The 7,500-nt window shown below is 47.1% G+C and overlaps 1 pseudogene across 1 annotated transcript in view; it reads right to left on the reverse strand.

Annotated features, from left to right (window-relative positions):
* The window catches only part of LOC308163901 (ankyrin repeat and sterile alpha motif domain-containing protein 1B-like), a 165,687-nt pseudogene that overhangs the window by 55,543 nt on the left and 102,644 nt on the right, over nt 1-7,500 (reverse strand). Inside the window, exon 11 of the transcript in view lies at nt 6,337-6,475. The product of the transcript in view is annotated as an ankyrin repeat and sterile alpha motif domain-containing protein 1B-like (transcript). The remainder of the gene's footprint in view (nt 1-6,336; nt 6,476-7,500) is intronic.

A 7,500-nucleotide genomic window follows, 5' to 3' on the forward strand; every position in this document is an offset into this window, starting at 1 on the left:
TTTCCCTCTCTCCCTCTCTCTCTCTCTCTCCCTCTAATTGGCAGGAGTGGCTTCAGGTGCGCGTTTTGTCCGGCTGTTCACAATTACCTCATCGTTAGCCCTCCATAAAGACCCGGTCCAGCCTTCACTACGTTGCCGGATCATAACTTCAGTTCCCCTGTTAGTCACGCTTCCAGCCTTACTATAATTCTGTTCTGTCGGTCCGCTTTGTACCCTAAACCCTTATTCCCTGTGCCTGCAGTCCGTTCAGCCTGACTCCTGTTACCTGCCTACCTGCCCTCCTGCCTGCCCTCCTGCCTACCTGCCCTCCTGCCTGCCCTGCCCTCCTGACTACCTGCCCTCCTGCCTACCTGCCCTCCTCTTACCCGCCTGCCTGCCCTACTTGCCCGCCTGCCTGCCCCACCAGTCCTCCTCCCTACTCGCCTGCCCTCCTGCCCTACCAGTCTCGCTACCTGTCTCCCTGCCTAGACCCCTGCCTGCCTGCCAACTACTCCCCCTGCCTAGACCCCTGCCTGGCCGACTTCTCCCCTGCCTAGACCCCTGCCTGCCTGCCGACTACTTCTCCTGCCTGACCCCTCCCCCGCTTGCCTTACGACCATTCTCTGCCTCAGTCCTTAAATAAATATACCGTATTTACTTCAGTCTCTGGTCTGTGTCTGCACTTGGGTTCCCTATCTGACCGTAACAGACATGCATGGCATCGATCCCGCATGCTAAGCGAGCACTCTACCATCTGAGCCTCCAACTCTACCATTCCCCTTCCCCTTCCCCTTCTTATTGATCTCAATAACGAATGGTAATACTTCTTAGTTTATGTAGGAGCTAAAGTATAAAAGTATACTGTATTCTGCGATAGCAATACGACAATGAAAATAACAGTGATTGATTTTTGAAGAGTGAAGTGATTTTTTTTTAAAGAAAGAAAAATGTCTGAAAGCAAGACATTTGTATATATATATATAACTGTCCGCTTGCTGAAATACTGAAAGTCAGAACAGCATCACAAAAACCCAAACAGTGGTGGAAGATATAATACATTATAGTAAAGTCTACCATGACAATATATGGGGAAAAGTTAAGGGAGTTTCAGAGAAACTTTTCCCGACTCCAGAGGTTCCGCGGTTCGAGACCGGGTGAGAGTGAAAACAACGTTTTTCCCTTTCACCTTTGAGGTGGAGCAGCTACTTACAGGCCGTTATTGTGCACAAGAGGAGGTCAGCTCTGTCAACTGGAAATATCAACCAACCAGTCTGCCTGAGCAACTGGCTGAAAGAAACATTAGACTTCATGAACCGGTTGACTGAAGTCACGTCACACAAGTTCACACTGTGTCAAGTCATCTTATTCAACTAAAGAGTGTGAAAAGCGACTGTCACTTTGTCTCTTCAAAGACACTATTGGCATTCAGGTTCTAAAACAGGCCTAGACTAGCGAAAATGTGTCATTGATTTTCAACAACGTTGACATTTCTTTAAAAAATTTCGAAATAAAAGTCTGAACATTTGGATTGGTTGCTTGTTCCCGCTTTCACCAGCTGCTGTCACATAACATCACACATCACGGTCAACTATCTCTCAGTATGGACGACAAACAAACACTTCAATGCAAACACTAACACTTAACTGACCACATGCGCATAACTCTTTTTAAATGAAGTATATGAGGAGTCATTTCTACACTGCTCTGCTGTGTTCCACTGGGCCTGTGTACATCTGGTTATACAGCATTGTTCCACCCGTCTGACGCCATAGAAATCAAATCCATCATGGTATTTTTCCACAACCTCAGTCATGGACCAGCCTGTCTGTGCTCATGAATACGGAATCAGCTCTGCCCTCTCCAGAGTCCAACACATATGAATATTCATGAGCACTTCACTCTCCATCAAAGGTTCAGACAAAATGGGCTGCAAATTAGCAGATGTTTCTCAATACCAGGTCTGGTGTCCTTTCAGCGATGATTGGCAGTTTGTGTGTGTGTGTGTGTGTGTGTGTGTGGGGGGGGGGGTCAATTGAATGTGTGTGTGTGTGTGTGTGTGTGTGTGTGGGGGGGGGGGGGGGGGGGGGGTCAATTGAATGTGTGTGTGTGTGTGTGTGTGTGTGTGTGTGCATGTGTGTGCATGTGTGTGTGTGTCTGTGTGTCTGTGTCTGTGTCTGTGTCTGTGTGTCTGCATCTGTATGTCTGTGTGTCTGTGTCTGTGTCTGTGTCTGTGTCTGTGCATGTGTGTCTGTGTGTGCGTGTGTGTCTGTGTATGTTATTGTATCTCTCTTTTCTGGCTCAGTACCGGTAAATATCTATTTTTCAAAGCGCAATCAAATGTTCTCTGAGACTTGCAGTAGACAAGAGAGACTCCACAGGCCCACGCTTCTACTCACCGGAGCCTGACTGTACTAATGGCAGAGCCTGCTGAGACAGCTGCCCTGCTGCTGTTCCTCCGTCACTGCCATTACCCAAACCCCACCTCAGGAGCTCTGGAACGGGGAAATGGGGCAAGCAGAAACCATCATGGGGTTTAGCCACAGGGGAGGGAGGGAGGGAGGCAGGGAGGGAGAGAGGGAGGCAGGGAGGGAGGGAGGGAGGCAGGGAGGGAGGGAGGGAGGGAGGGAGGGCAATGAAGGGGTATAGATGATGCGTGCTAGAGGACAGGGTCGGGCAGTGGCCACTAGGTTGAAGAGGTAGTAGAGATGGGGAGAGACTCATGTGGAGGTTGTAGCTACATGTGTGTTGGAGCCATATTGAGAACGTTTGAGTTTGGTTTAGAAAACCTGTAAGTGACATATTTTGACTTATGATAATGAGATTATTACTGATGAAATATGTTAATATGAAATGTGTCATATTATGTGATACATGATCTCCAAGAGTGACAGAGAATTTTCTCCCTGTAGTATATTTACGGAACCAGCTTAGGTGGATCTTGTGATCAATCGTGTCAAATGCTGCACTTAAATCCACAAGAACAGAGACCTTATTGAGCATCAGTGCTCAGTCTGAGATCACTGATCATTTTAGTGACAGCAGTCTCTGTGCAAGGATTAGACTGAAACTTCTCCAGAATTAAGTTAAGAGTTAATTTGATTCTGAACCACTTTTTTGAGTATCTTGCTAATTAAAAGGGAGATTGGATATTGGTCTATAATTAGTTAGAGTCTCACTATGTCATGTTTATTTCTTCAGCAATGGTTTAACAACAGCTGTTTTAAAAAGAGTTGTAACACTGTCAAAGACTTGCTTAAAGAATGCAGCAGTGGGAACAGGGTCAAGACGAGAGGTGGACGACCTGCTACCAGATAAGTGTGTGTGTGTGTGTGTGTGTGTGTGTGTGTGTGTGTGTGTGTGTGTGTGCGGTGTACATATCGGTGTGTTTGCCAAGAAGTACATGTTTGCAAGTCTACGTGACTATGTGTTTATCTAAGGAGGAGTCAGTCGATAGCAGAAAAAGGGACATTTGGGAGCTAACCGCTGAGCAAAGATAGCAGCCTGCTCCTTTCCCTGGACGTGATTGCGGCCTTGAGGTCCCATCTCCACTATTTTAAGACGCCATGGTTCTCTTCAAGACCCATAATATCCCAACCTACAGCCTCTATTCTCACTTAGATTATACATAAGAGTCCATTCCGATGCCACCAGGTTACATTTAACGACACGGGGACAGCTACGGTACGTCTGTCACATTGACGTCAAAGACAGGTATTGTCTAGCTCGCGTGGCGCATATACGTCGGGTTGAAGATAATTAATGTATTTATAACACAAGCCACCGAAAGACAGACAAAGGACAGTAAAATGATTGTTTTCACTTGGTGCTTTTCACAGTATGCTGTGTGTGAGAGAGAGAGAGAGAGAGAGAGAGAGAGAGAGAGAGAGAGAGAGAGAGAGAGAGAGAGACATAGAGAGAGAGAGAGAGAGAGAGAGAAAGAAAAAAGAGTGAGAGAGAAAGAGAGAGAGAGAGAGAGAAAGAAAAAAGAGTGAGAGAGAAAGAGAGAGACTAGATAGAGGGAGAGAAAGGGGAAAATAGAGAGAGAGAGAGAGAGAGAGAGAGAGAGGTGGATGAACAAAGGGGACACAGGTGGTCATGGGGACTGTAGGAACAGGGGATAGAAGACGGGGGAGAGGGGGGGGGGGGCTTTTTAGATTACGATAGTGAATCAGCTCCGGTGACAACTTAGTCCATCTACGTTCTCAGCCAGGCCTCTAGCGAGCGGCGGTAAGCAGGTGGATTTGTGGGATCGTAGGTTCAGTCCAGCTGAGCCCTGTGACACTGGGAGAGAGTCTTAGCTGTGGGACGCTACCCGCCGCTTCTGTCTGCTGGGAACAACAGAGGATTTCCTCTAAGTCTTAATGCCACTAGGCTCTTTTTCCTTTCTCTCTCTCTCTCTCTCTCTCTCTCTCTCTCTCTCTCTCTCTCTCTCTCTCTCTCTCTCTCTCTCTCTCTCTCTCTCTCTCTCTCTCTCTCTCTCTCTCTCTCTCTCTCTCTCTCTCTCTCTCTCTCTCTCTCTCTCTCTCTCTCTCTCTCTCTCTCTCGTTCCTTTTACTTTTTTACTTTTCTCTCTGCAGAGTCAGTGACTCACAGACATGTTCTGGTACAGAGACATGTGACAGGGCTGAATGCAGGAATCCAGGGTTTATCCCCCCCCCCCCCCCCCCCCCCGGCTGCCACACTTTGCTAGTGTGTTACGTTTACATTTAGATGTAAGTCACTTAGCCAACACTGTCCTTTCTTATCCAAAGCGACTTACAATGAAGTAATCTGACAGTAGACGGTAATCTGTCTAAGAAAGTGAATCTGCTATACGTCAGTCATCGTACGTGGGGGAAATAAGTATTGTGTGTGTGTGAGACAGACAGACAGACAGACAGACAGACACAGACACAGACACAGACACAGACACAGACACAGACACACACACACACACACACACACACACACACACACACACACACACATTCCCTGTAGTATTTATAGAAGTACACCATGGCCAGTGCCACATTCCTCATTCTGTCCATAAACTAAACTAAACAAGCCAGCCAGACTATTCCCTCTGCCTCTGCTCTGCAGCATCAGCAGCACTGGAGGCAACACCGATGCTGCCAGTTACCATGACAACCCGCCAGGTGACTCACCCAGCCCTCTCGCTAGAAGTGGTAGAAGAGTGGTAGCGCAGTTGTCACGACAACCTGCGGTGTAGGCCACTGTTGCAAGGAGTAGTATGGTGGTACTGATGCTGAAAACACACTCTACCACCCTAGCACACACTCTACCACCCTACACACACTCTACCACCCTACACACTCAGTACTCAACTTGAGTCGAAGTTACGCAAGTCATAATTCATGGAACTCTCATGAAACAACATATCTTATGTTTTTGACGTAACTTACGTCATCACAGGTGGTCAAATGTTGTTATATCTAGATAATACCCCCAGACTGGAGCTCCTGGTCTGCAGTCTGTCCAGTGTTGTCTTCTTGTAGTTTTATATCAAATATGCTGAGAATTGAAGGTTATCTCTACATTCTGGGAAATTGAGTAATCATGGAGCACACCCCCCCCCTCCTTTCCCTTCCTGGACAGAAGTGCCAATTCTGTGGCGCAGTTAACAAAGTTCTGCCTGTGGACAGTGCCAATAACTTGTTGCAATCACAGATTTGTATGATATGATTGGTTCCCAAGAATAGTGATCTCATGACCAAGGAACTTCTATAAATATGTGTCCCGCCCCACGTGGGAGGCTTTTTTGACGGCTATTTTCCCTCTGTGCTCATGTAACTTTGCTTAATAAAAGGCCTCTTTGGAGTCCATTGATTTAAGCTCTTTGTGCTTTATAAGTTCTACTCAATCTACTAAGAATCAATTAAATCCATGACAAAATCCACAACAGTCTCTTCTGAGTAGGTTGAGGAACCAACCAAGGTGGTGGCGAGACCAAGTGACCAACTGACCAAGTGACCAACTGACCAACTGACCAACTGACCAAAGGACCAACTGACCAACTGACCAACTGACACGGAATGACGGGGCAAGTCTCTGGACGATGACAACATGTATCATAATAATAATAACAATAATAACCTTTATTTGTATAGCGCTCCAAAAGTGCTCCAATCATTATATCATCATAATTCAATTATTTAGTCATTTAAAGGCAATATTAAAAAGATGTGTTTTTAGTTTTGACTTGAACATAATGTGCTGAGGTTGCATCTCTAATGTCTGTTAGGGTCAGGGTTAACTGGTTCTGACTGAGTCTGTTAGGGTTAGGGTCTGTTAGGGTTAACTGGTGCTGACTGAGTCTGTTAGGGTTAACTGGTGCTGACTGGGCGGTCTGTGTCTTACCGTTGAAGGGGGTGAAGTCCAGGGAGCAGGGTTTGCGTGTGACGGCGGTGGTCACGGACTCGTAGGGGTTGTCCTCGTCCTCCGGGAGGAACACGTCCAGGGACGGGGACGGGACGATGTCCACAGAGCGCTTAGAGTCCTGAGAGGAGAGAGAGAGAGAGAGAGAGAGAGAGAGAGAGAGAGAGAGAGAGAGAGAGAGAGAGAGAGAGAGAGAGAGAGGGAGAGACACCAGGTGAGAACAATGTGGACAATGTGGCCGATGTAGAAGTGAGTAAGCAGAAGAGCTGTGGATATGGACCGTGCTTGTTACTGCACACATGGGCCCAATCCCGTTTCCCTTTTCTACCCCTACGGCTCGTTTTGGAGTGCCACTCCAGGGTCACTCTGACCCATGCTCCTCCAGGGTCACTCTAATCACTCTAATCATATCCTACAAATCTGCGATTGCAACAAACAATATTGGCACTGTCCACAGGAACAACTGTTAACTGCGCCACATAATTGGCACATCTGTCCAGGAAGGAAAGGGGGGGGGGGATGTGATTTCCTCAATTTCCCAGAATGTAGATAGACTTCAATTCTCAGCATATCTGATATAAAACTACAACAATAACAAACAATGGCCTCTTCAAGCCAACATGCATACATGCAGAGTCAATTAGCAAACATGCAGATATATGTATTTGTATTATATCAATAATAGCTGTGCCCATGCCCCACCCCTGGCATTTTCATTTCCTGTGAACACTATCGACTATCCCACACTCCCCCCCCCCCCCCCCCCTCCTCTTCTGTTGACTCACTCGACAGCCATTACTCTTCCTGTCAGCCACTCTGACTACGTTACCCAGACTCCACTGGGCCATCAATCACACACACACACACACACACACACACACACACACACACACACACACACACACACACACACACTGAGTGTGCGCAGAGAAGCTAAATAATTCTGGCTGATAGAGCAATCACTCCCTAGATAATCTCTCACAACACACACACACAAACTCACACAAACAATCTCTACTTCAGTCTCCAGTATCTCCACCACTCCACCTCTGTCTCTCTCTGTCTCTCTCTGTCTCTCTCTCTCTCTCTCTCTCTCCCTCCCTCTCTTTCTGACGCGCACACACACACACACACACACACACACAC

This window comes from Nansenia antarctica (genome assembly GCF_963989245.1).
Source record: "Nansenia antarctica genome assembly, chromosome: 8".
Taxonomy (NCBI): Eukaryota; Metazoa; Chordata; class Actinopteri; order Argentiniformes; family Microstomatidae; genus Nansenia; species Nansenia antarctica.